Source organism: Podarcis tiliguerta (genome assembly GCF_965153285.1).
Source record: "Podarcis tiliguerta genome assembly, chromosome: 1".
Taxonomy (NCBI): Eukaryota; Metazoa; Chordata; class Lepidosauria; order Squamata; family Lacertidae; genus Podarcis; species Podarcis tiliguerta.
The window spans coordinates 40,627,274-40,643,644 of record NC_139534.1 but is presented as its reverse complement, the minus strand read 5'-3'; the positions used below and the strand labels follow the sequence as shown (position 1 = coordinate 40,643,644).

General features: G+C 41.8%; 1 protein-coding gene across 1 annotated transcript in view; it reads right to left on the bottom strand.

The window, feature by feature from the left end:
- The window catches only part of DARS1 (aspartyl-tRNA synthetase 1), a 276,033-nt gene that overhangs the window by 138,729 nt on the left and 120,933 nt on the right, over positions 1-16,371 (bottom strand). The gene's annotated exons all lie outside the window — the stretch shown is intronic.

Genomic DNA, 16,371 nt, shown 5'->3' with positions numbered 1-16,371 from the left:
TCATATGCTACCTATTTTTTCTTCTTTTCAGAAGAAATTCAAGGTGGCTAACAATAAAAAACAAGAACATCAACAATGTATAAAATTCAACCTTTTCATAAACCAAAATATTAGCAAAAACAAAACAAAACCCAAGACCACAATCATAATTACAAAGCAGTCATCAGAATGAAAACATCAAAATACCAAAAAGAATGAAATCTTATTCTGAGTAACTGCTTTCAAAAAAAAGGGGGGGAGAGGGGGGGATAGCGATTCCTGTTTATTTGTCCCAGAAGCCTTTGGGGCAACATGAAATCTGTTTTGCATCTAGGAGAACCTAATCCAATTAAGTCTAGATTGCATCTCTTGTACCCCAATTTTGGAGTGTTAAAAACTGCACAGCCCAGTCCTTCATCAGCATTCCAAGCCTTTTTTCTCCTCCACCTTCGTTGCTTTGCTGTTATTCAAACCAAAGAGGAATTCTGGAGTACTAAAGAGCTAACATTTTACTTGACTAGAAAACGGCATTTATGCTGTTGTGAATGGCTTCCCATATATATATATATATATATGATGTTTGTACATCCTGACTAAAAATACGAGGAACTCTGAAAAGACAAGATGGGTCCAAACATCGAGCTTTAATACATTAGAAATCAGAGGAAATTAATGAGGGTAAAAGAGAGACTTGGGGAGGAAACCCTCTGAGACACATTCTGTGGAAAACAACAGCCTTCTATGCTGTAAAGTGAAGCATTAGATCAGCCACTATTCACTGCCAACCGTTGATTGGGAAAGTCTGCCAAATGCCTTCCTGCTTTAGAAGTTTGATGGGCTTTTCTGATAGGCAGTTGGTACTGCTATATTATCATCTGACATTTGTGCTACAGGATTGTGTCACAGGGGAGGTGATGTTAAGGAGGAAGTAAGCAAAACAACTGGAAGTGATGGTTAGTGTGATCAGGTATCTTTTCTATGCATGAACAACAGGAAGCCTCCAGGAATTTGACACTGGCCAGTATCATCTTCTCACCATTTTAGTTCTAGCCTACGAGGCTGGACCCCTCTTGTTAATATGGAGGCAATTAAAGTGCAGGAAGACCTGTCCTGTACATTTTCAAAGTAGGTTGTTTTGTAATATGACTGGTATGTTGCCAAACATTCGGTAATACAATTAGGTTCTGTTTGTCTTGAGTGTTTCCTATATTAGTTGTATGATTTGCTCCTGTAAATTACTGCATTCTTCTCCTTTATCAAGGACATATAGAGATCAAGATGGAGATGGAGAGGGGCACTGGTGTCTGATCATTATATTTTCACTTACTGCTCATTTTTTAAATCTGCTCCTCTTAAAGCTTGAGAAATCAGACCCCTCAGCCATTGCCCTGAACAAGACTTATCGGTCTGCAAACTAATGAATGTGGCCTGCTGTGACCTCTTTTTATTCAAAATAACAGTGGATTCTGCCTGAATAGAATCCATCAGCCTGGACATATCTATGTATTTTGATTTTACTTTTACTTTGAAATTAAAAAGTGTGCAGTTTAAAAAATACAGCACATTTCACCTGCTTCGCTGTCTTCTCCTGAAAGGAGCATGGGTTTCAGACAGCAAAATGCAAAGATAATTTTAACTGATTGCATAAATATAATAATAACAACAATTTTATTATTTGTACCCTACCCATTTGACTGTGGGACGCGGGTGGCGCTGTGGGTAAAACCTCAGTGCCTAGGGCTTGCCGATCGCATGGTCGGTGGTTCGAATCCCCGCGGCGGGGTGCGCTCCCGTTGCTCGGTCCCAGCTTCTGCCCACCTAGCAGTTCGAAAGTGCCCTTAAGTGTAAGTAGATAAATAGGTACCTCTTTATAGCGGGAAGGTAAATGGCATTTCCGTGTGCTGCACTGGTGCTGGCTCACGAGAGCAGCTTCGTCACGCTGGCCACATGACCCGGAAGTGTCTCCGGACAGCGCTGGCCCCCGGCCTCTTAAGTGAGATGGGCACACAACCCTAGAGTCGGACACGACTGGCCCATACGGGCAGTGGTACCTTTACCTTTACCTTTTACCCATTTGACTGGGTTGTCCCAGCCACTCTAGGTGGCTTCCATCATATACAGGACATAATAAAACATCAAACATAAATATCAAATAAAACAATAGGAAAATCCATATCCTGTTCACGGATAACAAATATAATATGCTGGGTTGTGTCTAATGTTGGTCCAATGTTAAAATTAATGTGTATGATTAACTTGGGTCCATTAATTTCAATGGATCTAGTCTTATTGCTTAGTTGGATGCACAGACAATGCTACAAAAACAAATGAAAGACTTTTTAGTGGAGCCATTTCTCATTTTGAGTTTCTAGTCAACAAATGTGAAATGATCAAGGCCAGATCTACACATGCATGATGCAGGACAACGAAATGTAGCATCTTCAGATGACAAAGCTGACCTTTTCACTCGGGGCTGCAGGTTAGGAACATCCGAATTTATTGTTACCCTACGAGGAAAACCTGCAATTCCACACCTCTGACAAGTGTTTTGCCTGCTGTCTGCTGAGTGAATTTTCTACTTACAGGGATTTTTTCAATGCAGAGAAACATGTTAAAATGTGACACCCCCTACACGTTGCCTGAGGTGGTACAGTCTGTTCTATCGCTTCAGGATTCAACCGCTTTCACCTGCTGACCCAAGGCTGCACCAGTGATATAGGAAATCTCCTAAATTAAACCTGCACTGCAAAAGAAAGCCATCACCACAGACAAAGGGCCAGGCTAGAACCTCATTCTTTTGTGTGTTAAGCTTTCTTTTTACATTTTCTTTGTTTTTAGTGTGAGGAATATATGAAAGTATTATTCCTGCCACCTGTAGTTTGAAATGGCACACTTCATTCTCTGTTGCCTATGTAGACTAAGCCCAAGGCTGCAAAACACACACAAGTTGTTGTTTTTTTCTGGGGCGGGGGGTGGAGACTGATGATGTGTGTGCATATAAGTCATTTGCAAATGCTGTAGAAAAAAAATACATACCAGCTGAAATACTGTACATTTCATTGGAATTTGTTCTCACATGCAGGCAGCAGCACACCACACATTTCAGGATTAGAAATGTGGTTGGTTAAGCCCTTGTTTGTAATAGCCTCCAGGGCCACTGCCATATGTCCGACAGCCTCACAACATTTTCCTTGATGAAAGTATTGGGGTCATCCATCACACAACAGATCCATTCAGACAAATCACCTCCATGTAAGCTCCTTCTGCAGAGTGACTGCATAAAACAGTGGGGAAATGGTGGTTGAGTTTATTCCATGTAGTATCACAGAAATCAAGGGGTACATTAAGTGAATGCTGTCCAATGAGTTTGGCCCCTAAGTGCTATAAAGCTAGTTCCTTTGATGATGCAAAGCAGCTTTTGTAATGTGGTCAATTAGACTAACAATTCACCCTCCCCCCTGCCTAGCTTTATCTTGCTTGAATTGTCTTCAAATATTCTTTTTATTTTCTTCCCCTTCCTCTGGATATCAAACTTCCCCTTGTACAATATGCACCTCTGAAATGACACCAATAAATTAAGCTACGTACATGTTTGAACAAGAGGTTTGCAGCTCTGAAATAATCAGGCAGTTGTTTTCTCATACCAGCTCCGCTGAACTTTACAGAGCAGTTTGTAGTTAATTAAGCCTAATTGTAAGATCATATTGTAATACACATTGTCTAAGTGAAGTGAGGCAGTAGATTGGGGTTATTGTCCTTAGACTCAAAAGAAGTGGAAATGATGACTTGGCCCCTTGACGAGACCGCCTACATCTATTTTCAAATGGACACACTGTAGGGAAGTGCAGAATAAATCTGCAATGAGCTTTTCTTTCCAATGAACCCAATTTCTCAAGAAGTGCTTTTCAGTGGCAAAAAAATAAGCGATAGATCTAGATTGTGTGTGGAGAAAACACAAGTACTCAGATTCCATTGACTCTAGAATATAGTGCCATGTGTAAGCAGCCAACTCTGGTTTATTTAACTGATTGTTAATGGAAACAATCCACCTTCAAAACATGGTGTATGAAGTTGGCTTGTTTCCGTAAACCATAGTTCAGATTAACCACAGTAAACCATGGCACAGTAAACTGGTTAATCTAAAATGGAAGGAGAAATTTCTGAACTCTTCATGGGCATGCCAGAAAAGGTGAAATGGGAACTTGCAAGTGCATAGAGAGGTTAGTCTTTGTATAACGTCAGGATTCAGCCAAAGTATTAATTTGTCTTGTGTTACTTAAAGACAAAGTAGGCAAGAACTGGTTCATCTGATGAATGAAGGTAGACCAAGAAGGATTGTGGATATTGAACTCTGTAGCTATAAACACATCCTGGTTGAGAAGGAGCAAAGGGAAAACAACACCTTAACAATGTCAGAAGTCCTGAAGTGCAAATAGCATGTCATGATAAATGTTGTGAGACAAGGAAGCAGCATATGCTTTGCATTTGTCAGTGTAGTAAACACTTAAATATTATCTAATGCCAGATGGAGCACATTTTTTTGTATTATTACAAAAATTTTTTAAGGTAAATGATAAAATATCTAGGGCAGTGGCTGCCAAACTCGGCTCTCCAGCTGTTTTGGGACTACATTTCCCATCATCCCTGACCACTGGTCCTGTTAGCTAGGGAGGATAGGAGTTGTAGTCCCAAAACAGCTAGAGGGCCAAGTTTGGAGAATGAAATGACTGATTTACACATGTCCAATTCATGCACAACTGCACATGCACAAATCACAGCGACATGGAAGCGGCCAGAAAAGGGCAAAACGGGGAGTGGACATAATGAGGCAGAGCTGCCTTATGAGCCCTCTGCCATTGTGTGTGCTGACCTGAAACACAACCCCTGCACAAATTGGGGGATGCCTGTATATATTTCAATATTTTTAAAAATCTGATTTGTGTGCATTCATTCACAACTGGAAAAAAGGCTGAGAGGAAACTGTCTCTCAAAGCAAAAAGAAACCCCAGTGTGTTTTTTATGCACACATGTGCACTTGCTGAGTTTTTGCCATTTCCCAGCAATGCTATCAAAGGAGGTGACCAGTCTGTGCCTAAGCATTACCTGCACATTCAGATTTCTTGTGAGGGGTCAAAAGGAAATGCTTGTCTGATCATCAGGTCTAGTCTCAATACATTTTGTTGCCTGAGGGAAATGGTGTCCACTGATCTCACATATAGAAACTGATCAGTGGCAGTTTCCCCCCCAAGCCTACTGACAGCGCAACATCCTTCTGAGGACAGCAGCCTTACTTAGGGGGCACAAGGCAGGCCTCCCAGCACTGCACTGCCACTCCCTGCCCTGCATTGTCCGCTGCCCAAGGCAACTGCCCCACGCTGTCTATTGGTAGGTCTAGTTCTGATGATAATCTCACCTAGTTTCTTTCTTTTTAAACCCTTTAAAAAGTAACAACAAATTTAAAAACTGTTTTGATCAGTGATGAGCATATCAACAGAATCTGCCCAACCACCTTTGTTTATTCAGAGTTCAGCTCTTCTAGAGTTGATCCCTCAGTGACTTTTGACACTGATACGTGAGTCATGTGGGCAAACATTATGACCATTGTGTTGTTTGTGTCTGAGGCATGAACTTTGGTTTCCTATCTTTCAGCTTAGTTGTCTGTGGCCGCCTGGGTCATTTGGTGTAACAGCTGGAGCTTCCTGTTTTGAAATCTGATACTAATCAAGCATGGAAACTGGTCAACAATGATACATATTTCTGTTGCCCGGGGAAGAGTCCTGCCAGACTCTTCTATAAGTGATATAAGAGAGCCGCTTTCTCCAGAGGGTGCCCGAAGAGGAGGCTTCCTTAATGTAGGATGCCAGATATCAGCTGTATGCACCCAATTTGTCAAGCAAGTCCTTATTTACAAGTTTGCATCTCAGTGGGGAATTTTCTTAGCTGCCTATAGAGCATGGATTCTAAACATTTTGCTGGAAGCAGTGGTGGAATATTTGCTACGCTGGAGAATATTTATTACCCACACACATACACCCCCTCCCCCAATTTCTTTAAAAATGACCAAAGCAGTTAACAATTATCTCTACACAATAAAAACCATGTGAAGATGTAAGCATATGCACCCTCAAACTCATAAAACTATAATACTATGTGGGAGTGCCTTTGAGGGCTGTTTGGAAAATAAAACTGGTGTTGGATGTAGCTGCCAATGTATTAACTGGGGCATGTAGCTTGGAGAACATAATGTCAGTTCTCCAACAACTGTTTTGACTGTGAGTTGGTTTCTGGTCCCAATTCAAAGTGCCAACTTTTACCTTAAAGGTCCTAAACAGTCTGGCTCTAGCATATTTTGTAGAAGTTCCTTCTCCCATCTTAATACCCCAGGTAGCACATGACTTTTTTCTTCGAGGTCCCTGGTTGTGGGAGGCCCAACCAGACATATGGCTGATGACTCCTGGGAATGGTGCTTTCTCAATGGTGCCAAATCTTTGGATTTTTCTCCATTATGTAATTAATCTTGCTCCTTCCCTTTTGACCTTTCACCATCCCTCCAAGCCGGTACTCTTCTGGAGTGTTCTTGGGATTTCCTAATGGTATTAAGCTGTGACTGCCTTTTGCTCCTGATGGATCATTTTGGTGCTGGTGATCTGTTAGTTTTAGCTGCTATTTGGATTATTGCTTTTAATTTTTGTGATTTTAATAATGCTGCGATTTGTCTTATGGATTCTTGATTCAAAGCGGTGTTTGTGTGTGTGTATTTTTATCTACACATACAAATAAACATTCTTCCATATTTATTAAGATCAGGAATGTTGGTACACATTGCAATTTGCTAAATTTGTCAGACAGGATTCAAGCTGTCCCAGAGGAGCTGAAAGTGAAATTACTAATCTGTTCTCCCAAATGGGAATTTCCATTGGGGTCCTGTTTTTGTTTTTTTTTATAGATAGCACTGGGTTGATTTTATGGAAATCTTAAGTCTGTAAATGGCTAGGAAGATAAACATGACATTATTATTTCTGTAATGTATGCATTATCAACTAAATATCTGGCATGTGACTCCTTTAATAGGAGCAGCTATGACACAGGAGGCCAGCTCCTGGAGAGTTGGCTTAGAGTGTGGCTTGGAAAGTTTTTACAACCCCAGCAGTTTCCCAGACCTCATCAAGAATGACTGTTAGCTCAGTTTGCAGTGGGTTTCTGTGTAAGCAGCGGAAGACAACAGAGTTTCTTCTTTCTTTTTTACTATTATAATTTAAATGGTTCTTATTTATCTGCACATCCTTTATTTCAAAATAAAATATTTAGTAGTCACTTTTAAATAATGTCATGAACTGTGAGGAGTTGAAAATCCTAAAATGTGTTTACTCTCAACTATGGCTTGTTGATACAAGTCGGACTCATAACTCATAGTTTGAAGCTGGTTTGGTTCAAACAAACCATTGTTAAGATTATCCAGAGTTTGTCAGATTTAAGGTGACGTGCTGTTGGTGTTGGTGTGGTGGAAACATGCTGGTGGAACCAATCTGATGCTCCCACCAGCGTGTTTGTACTATGCTGACCTCCCCCCACCCCTCAACAAGAGTAGTGTGGCCGACGAGATGCTGCATCACCACACTGTCCACTTCTGCACTGCACTGAAGGAGGAGTAGGGAGGCTAGTTGCATTGCTGCCCCAATAAACTATGGTTTATTATGACATCTGAATATATCTGTGGTAGAAGAAGAAGAAGAAGAAGAGGGCATTGTGCTGCAAGTTTGGAGTGAAACCCTTTACCAGGTTTCAAAATGCTGAAGATTACTGAACTAATGAAAACACTTTGCAATTAATTGAGACTAGGGGGTAGTAAAGCTCCCGTTTTCAGTGTTCCAGCCCTTTACAATCCAGAACAGTATAAATCAGAATGTGCCATAGCTTGCAACATAGATTTTGATGAATTCAGGCTGTCAAAGAGAATGCTGTCCTCAGAATTTGTGTGACACTAGTGGAAATTACAGGGCTATAGATGACCTTGAGGCAAATCAGTATAAAGTGGACTTATCAAGCTTAAGGAAACAAGCAAAAATAGTGTGCTGACCGCCGTAATGTGCAAGATGAATGTCTTATCTGCCTGCTTTGAAAAACAAAGAAATTCACAGAATGCAGAGAAGTGATTCATATTAGACTCACAGCCCAGTTTATGTTTCTACTGGATATTGATGTTTGCTTCAGCTCTGGGTGTTATTGAGGCAGTGCTTGTCCACCATCAGGTGGAAGCAGATTAATTTTTTCTTTTTAAGGTGATCACATTTGGCAATTCCATGGTGGTAGAATTGTGATTCTGTACATTCGATTTCCATTTGCTACACACTCATGTCAGTTGGATTGCTGCTGCTGACCAGGATGTAGAAGAGGAAGAAGGCAGGCATGGTGCATATTCACTGGCAGAAACAAATATGGTGGTGCGTTTGCACCACAGTGACTTCACCACTGCCCCCCCTGTACTTCCTGGTAAGCAACAGCAATGTGAGCAGGTGAGTGGTGGTCTCTTCCTACACCATCCACTACTGCTTTTAGGTACACCCACACAGCATTTTCAGATACATTTTTGTTCAAGTTTGTATTCAAATTCTGTTCTTAGCATCAGTTGTGATCCTTTTAAAAATAATAAAATAAAATAAAATCATTTTCACCCTGTTTTTATTCCATGATAGACTATCCAGTGGCTGGGGCACTGGATAGAATGCAAGGTGGAATACTCAGGGTTCCAAAGTGGATTCCTGTCCAAACATAGAGCCAACCCAACTCTACTTAATTCCAGCAAAGCTGCTTTGTGAAGTACAGCCATGCTGTGTTCTGGCACTATAAGCTTACCGTACTTCTGAAGCTAGAAGCTACACTTCTATTGCAGTCTGATCAGAAAGTGAATATTTCCAAAACAAGACAATGGAACCAGGGAATATTAGGGCTTAGTCCTGGGTATGTGAATTAATCCTGAAGAGCGCCTGCCAACACATGCTTAAGTTTAGGAAGTAGGCTTTGCATAGATGAAGACTGCAATCTTAGATCTACTTACCTGTGAATAAACCCCATTTAATTCAAGGAGCCTTACTTCTGAGTAGACATGCGTAGGTGTATACTATTGGAGCCCTTTTTGTGTTGCAAATTCCAGGGCACTGGGAGCCTGAACTGTACTTTCCCTGCATACAAGTTTTCTCAACTGAAAAGTAGTTTGGCCTTTAAGTACCAAGAGGACAAATGGCATTTACACAGAACCAAACGAGGGGAGAATTTCAACGAGAATCCCATAGTGTAAGGAGTACTAACTCATCAGACAGGGTTTTGACTAATTGCTGGCATTCACAAAAGATTTCCCCCTTTCTCCCCTTTAGCTGAATTGGGTTTGTGTGCATCCCAACCCTCCAGATATAACACAGCATTCTCACTAGAAAACGAAGGGCCTAATTGCACAGCACCATATTTCCTCAACATTTAAATAGTTCTCTCGCTCTCATTTTTCATTACCTCCAGGCAACTATAGCAATATCGCAAAGGGTGGCACATTATTTATTGCAGGTTCAAAGACTGGTAGGCTGTTGCCACTTAAAAATAATAAGGCTAATTAAGGTTTATTCCAAATTAATATGAATTATACATTTCCTGACCTTTGAATCACCATGCAATATTATTCCATTGTTGTTCTGCATGTTCAAAGGTCAACTTTGTATTTCTCTAGACACTCTAGTAGGGCTTTAACAAATCACTAGGGAATACCCCTAGACCTCTTGATTAAGAGCCAAATTAGACATGAATGCACCTCCTCTGCCCCATCTAGTATGGCTCTTAGGCTCAGACTACATTTAACAATGGTAGTCCCATATGTTGAAACTCAGATCTGCCCTGGTGATAAGGAAAGTGGAGCTGAGGGGTGGATTTAATGACCAAAAGAGGATATGCAGTGGGGGAATGCTATTCATCTACCTCCTGGATGACATTTTCCTTTCACCTGGACTCCCATAGTGGAAGTGAACACAGCCAAATTTAAAAGGTCACACAAGCCACACTTGCCAAGGAACACTCAAGAATGCATTTCAAGGCTCCTGATTGTACTTTACAGCTGCATTTTTACCTGCCCCATACCTGACATAGTACATGACATCAGGAGAGGGGCAGGCAGGTAGGCATGGCATGGGGGAAATGGCCTTCTGGGCTAAAATGGGACCCGGGCTGGCTCACATTGGGCCCATGGTCCAGAGATTTCCTGCAACATACAATGTTTGCCCAGTTCTTAACACGTTTCATTGAATGTGTTTGCAGTGGATCTGTTACAGTGCATATGTTAAGGTGTTAAAACAGTGGATCAGCTAAAAAGGGAGAGAAGGTTTTAAGTGTTATTGTTTTTGACAGTTTGTGTTGGTGTGTCTTGAAAAGATGTGGAGTTCAGCATCTGGTGACAACATGCACACGATTGTTTTGCCAGCACTACAACTCATTTCAGGCTTTCTGAAACCCAGGGCTGCAGCCACAGATTGAGGTGAAAACAAACTCTGCTTCTCTGCTCCCCCCCCCCCCAAAAAAATTTAGATGTCTAAATTATCAGTATAAGGAAACATAGCAAATAGCTAAGCTCACAATGAAACTGTCAACAGCAAGCTGAACTACTTGTTCAAACGATGTAATCTGTATCCTGTATTACGTTTAGTCATTTTAAATGTCACACAATTCCTCCTTGTAGGATGGCCTCGGCTGAGCCAATCTATGACCAATTTTGCAATTTTTGTGATGTCTATCAAATATGATTAGCTTGTCAGAAAGAGCTATTGCTGTGTTGGTGGCAGACAAAATAAGATAATCTATTTTTATCAAATTTCTGTTGAAAAAAGGGAATGAAAGGGGTTCTTTCCCCCTCCCAAAGAAAGAACCCTGAGGTTTAAAAGTGTTTGATCTAAATGTGGCTCTGCCCCAGTTTAGTGTGCTGGACCCATTTTGTTATCATAACAAATATCATCTCCCGTATTACTCTGGTTGTGAGCATTAAGAATGAGCAGACACTAGATTAAACTCACTGTAGAAATATATTAAGCAGTCCATTCACATAACAGAGCTTTTCTAATATGTGGCCTAGAATTCAAGTCTTGGTCAGTTTGTGAAAGTGTCACAAAAACTTAGAAGTGTAGAGTTGGAAGGGGTACTGATGGTCATCTAGTCCAACCCGTTTGCAATGTAGGGATCTCAGCTAAAGCATCCATGACAGATAGCCATCCAACTGGGGGGGGGGGGGGGTTCCTGCAACAAACCTCTGCTTAGAAACCCCCAAGGAAGGAGAATCCACCACCTCTCGTGGGAGTCTGTTCCAGCTCTTAGTGTCAGAAAGTTCTTCCTGCTGTTTGCTGATGAAGTAGATAAAGGTAAAGGGACCCCTGACTGTTTAGGTCCAGTCGTGGATGACTCTGGGGTTGCGGCGCTCATCTTGCTTTATTGGCTGAGGTAGCCGGCGTACAGCTTCCAGGTCATGTGGCCAGCATGACTAAGCCCCTTCTGGTGAACCAGAGCAGTGCACGGAAACGCCATTTACCTTCCCGCTGGAGCGGTACCTATTTATCTACTTGCACTTTGACGTCCTTTCAAATGGCTAGGTTGGCAGGAGCAGGGACCGAGCAACAGGAGCTCACCCCGTTGTGGGGATTCGAACCACCAACCTTCTGATCGGCAAGCCCTAGGCTCTGCGGTTTAGATAATACTTTATAGCTATTATTTCATGCCACCCCCAATCTCTAATCAGTGCAAGAATTCAGGGGTTCCAAGTGTGCTTACCCAGTGTTTGTGTTTCCTTTTGTAAATGGGGCGCAGTGGAGACTGTGGTGCTTTTATGATATATGTTTTATTTACACATTTCTACATCCTGATCCTACGGTGGAGGGGTTCACAGCATCAACACCCCAAAATAGTCCTGCTTCTTCCATAGTTGCAGCTCTAGATCCGAACAGTCCTCAGCCATTTATCTTCTTCCTGCTTTCTGCTTGTCACATAACTCCTACTCTCTAAGCTTCTGGTCCACATTGTTTCCCCCTTCCTTCTCTAATCTATTGGTTTTCTCTCTCGAATGAACAGGGCCCCACTTCTTTGCCACCTCTAACAGACGTACTTTGTACTCCTATTGGCCCATCCCTCAGGTGACTACCTAAACATAGGAAGCTTAGTCTAGCTTAATTAGCCCTTAACACATGCTGGATTTAGGAACGTCTAATACACAGGTTTAAATACACACTGGTCTAGCACAATTTTATCACACTAAGCCTTGTTTAAATTATAACACCTACTGAACCTGGAAATTTAGGGTGTCTAGCACTCACGAACTCATAACACTATATTATGCCTCCCTCACGTCATGGTTTTCAGTTCAGAAATAAAGGAACTAGAGATGATCTCTTGACATTTCATGGGGAACTACAAATGAGAAATGAGACAGATAACTTGTCAAAGTGGGCATGCCTCAGACTTGAGATGGTACAGTGTGATTTCTGAAAGTTTTAAATATAATTCCAGAACTGACCACAGGAAACTTGTGGTGAGATGGAAATTGTACTTAGGCCAATTTCTGGACCAAACTTCCTTAAAGTTAAAAACAAATGAAGCAGACAGCCTGTCAGTCAGTCAGTCAGTCAGTCAGAGAGTTGGAAAAAGCGAATGACCTTGGACCATGAGACACTGATTCATTCTGGGGCATGACACAAGTCACTTGCACCTCTTTGGCCTGAGTCATCTTGTTGACCAGAACAAGTAAGTAAAAAGGAGAGACTCTTTGTCCCCACCCCCAACTGGGAAAGTGGTTTGATCTGAGTTGATATGCTGCAAATTACCATTAAACATCAAGGGCAACCTTAACCATCAAGGGATATTGAGAACGTGCACCTACCAAATGGGTCCATGATTAAATGATATGGAGACACTCAGTGTTTTTCCGTTTATGAAAGTAGAGGCTATGCCTTTTCACTGAAAAGGTTTGAAGAACTCAAACAACTAGGGGTAAGTTGGCTAGAATACTACCAGCTTAGGGTGACCTTTCAAAAAGATAAGACGTTAAAAGGGTTTGATAATAAAGCATCGACCTTAGAGAAGGAGGTTTGACAGAACAACCGAAAGACTCTCTCCAAAATGTATAAGCTGTTACAAAATGCTCAAATAGAAAAAGAGGAAAAGGGAAAGGCCATAATAAGATGGGAGCAGGATTTAGGTTATGTAATTGAATATAAAGAGTGGAACAAACTGTGGACAAAAATTATAAATTACAGCATGTTATTTAATAAGAGAAAACTATCTGAAATGCACCATAGGTGGTATTTAACACCGGAGAGATTGGCTAAAATGAACAAATTGCTTAGTAATAAGTGTTGGAGATGCACAAAGCAGATTGGAATCTTCTACCATATGTGGCGGACATGTCCAGAGATCAGAAAGTTCTGGGACATGATCCATGAAGAAATAAAAAAGTTACTAAGAACTTCACATAGCAAAAGACCAGAAACAAATCTTTTGGGAATATTGAATAGTGATATTCCAAGAGAAAATACAAAATTCTTACTGTATACAACATCATCAGCGAGAATCCTGGTGGCTAAATATTGGAAGGGTAACCAGGTACCGACCAAAGAGGAATGGTTATATAAATTATGTGAATATTGGAACTGGCTTAATTGATGGATACAATATGACTAAAGCCAATGAATAAATGTCAAGAAGGGGCGCATATTACTTGTCTTGCCCCGGGGGCTGACAACCCACGCTACGCCACTGTGTCTACCCACAACTTAACACTGGCGACGAGGATGGGATCTATGGACATCAGAGCACAGCCAGATGCGGCCATCCTCTGAACTGAGCTGAATCACTGAGCGAAATCACTGAACAGAACCAATTCAGAGCTGACTGTTCTGGCTAGAGCACTGTGTTCCATCTATCGCCCTTCACGTCGGCATCGGAATCATGGCTTCACTTGTGCCTCTACCACTGTTTGCGCCAGCCTCTGAATCATGGGACTCCTACCTCGCTCAGTTCGACTGCTACCTCCAAGCCAACGAGCTGACAGCAGTATCAAAGGAACGGAAGCGGGGCCTATTCCTCAGCCTCTGTGGGCCTGAGGTATTTGAGACGGCCCGAGCATTGGTTGCGCCTGAAGCAGTCCAGGCAACACCATGGGACACGATCCAGGTCTACCCACAACTTAACAGTTTGGTATTGAGGTATTTACTTTGCAATAAAAATAAAAAGAAAAAAAGAAAGAAAGAGAAAGAAAGAAAGAAAGAAAGAAAGAAAGAAAGAAAGAAAGAAAGAAAGAAGAGACTATGGACTGGATTAATACTTGTGAGTCCCTTGTTAATGACAATTGGCTTCTGAACAGGAGACTATAGGGGAACCCCACATTTGTCAGAAGTGCCAAGACCCGGAACCAAAGATCTTTGGATGAGGAGGTGCAGGGAGAGTAGGTTCCTCCTAGTAGACTCCCCACATTGCTGGCTATCCTGAAGAAACCTCTGTTCCTGAAGAGCCTTAGGACCTGAACCTGCCAATGGTAGCATCAGATGACTCCACAAAGGTTGCCTGAACTCTAAGCTGGACCTTGGACCCCACCTTGTCACTGCAGTGTGACCCAAGAGCAGAAAAGGCAGGCAGGAACTTGAGGACTGTAGGCAAAGTCCTCAGCCAGCTGCCTAAAACTACTGTCTTTTGCAACTATTTGGGAGGAGGGGGAGAACCCAAGTACATGGCCGGTCCGGCCATGAGGCAGACTGAGGCAGCTGCCTTGGGTGGCAGAATCCCATGGGGTGGCATTCCCCACAGGTGCCCCGTTCCTGCTGCCACCACTGGAGAAACAATGAGAACTAGCAGCGGTGGCTTCCAGCAAGCTCAAGAGTTCTGCTAATTGTAACGGTTGCATTGGATTGTTGTCATCCAGCCTGGGACTTTTATGGTGAAGGGCAGGTATGAAATCCTATATTACACGCAGCCTTGTACCTGGAGTTACTTTGGAATTCCAAGTAGCCAATAAAAACTTAGATTTATAAATGAATAATGTAATTTGTTAGTTTCCTTCCAAATTTTGTTAAAATCAGTGCAGTTTTGCATCATCTTCATTCAAAATAGGCATCCAAACAAAGAGAAAAACTGCTTCTAGATCTCAGGAACAATTATGCAAAATTTGATTATGATCCTGTTCCATATGAAACCAAATCCAGCAGCCTCATGACCGCTCACAGGAGAAATCCAAAAAGAGAAGTTAGATCAGAGTCAAAACACAGGGAAGTCTCTCTCTCTCTCTCTCTCTCTCTCTCTCCCTCCCTCCTCTACAGGACACCAAGGTTTACGGTACAGTATTTCAATTTGTTTTGCATACATGTGTGTGTTTATTTTTTTCTAACTGGTTGCCTAGACAAAGAGGTCCCCTTACCCATCATAGAGCTGGATGAATCAAGGGTTTGGGTGTTTTTTTGTGTGCTAGTTGCTGCTGCTGCAATACCTTCTGGGCTTATATTATTGGATCACTTTATAATTCTCGGGAAGATTTACAGTGGAATGAACCTGTTACTACCGTAATAAATAAGAGTAGTTTAAAATGGTTGGTTGGGGTCTGTGTGAGAAATGGTACCACCATGGATCTCATCACAGGTGTGATATTACATAAATCAGTTATAGGTTTTCCCCTTGCATTCTATAGATCACCCTTGCCAGCCCAGCTGTGAGAAGCACATGGCTCATCACAGCTCCACTTTTCACTTGGTCTCTTAACAAAAAGTGCAAAGTGGAAGCTGCGAGGGAAGCTTTAAAGCTAGCATCCTTGATAAATGGCACAGACGAGTATTTGTGGCTTAAGGCCTTGAACATTCATTTCCCCCTAATATTACTCCCAAAGTTGCACTACTGATGGTTAGGCCTGGGGCTATCTGAAAGTGGAGATTTCAGAACACCTCATTGAACTAATTCTCCAGACTGATACATTTTAATTTGGTTTCGATCAAGGTTGTGTACATGTCGCCAGCTTAAAATGCAGCAAGGTCATTCTCCCCCAACCCAATTCATATTGGAGCTGGTTTGTGGGGAAATGCAGCAAAATGCAATGTTTCACAAGAAATGACTAGATAAATATGGATTGTGACTAACATTGTGTCTCCACTGCTGTCCAAATCAACATTGGGCTGCACCGGATGCAGAAAGGGCGAGAATGTGTGCATAGTTCAACAAATGCAACTGTATACCATGAATGAAACTCAACAGTGAACAGATGAAAAATTAAAAATTAGCAGTCAGAGTCCAGGCTAGATCTACTTTCCTGAATGCTAATAATTAATATGACTTAATTCATAGACTAGAAGCACTGAAAGATGGGAAGAGGCTCGTTTCTTACAAACCAATGAATAT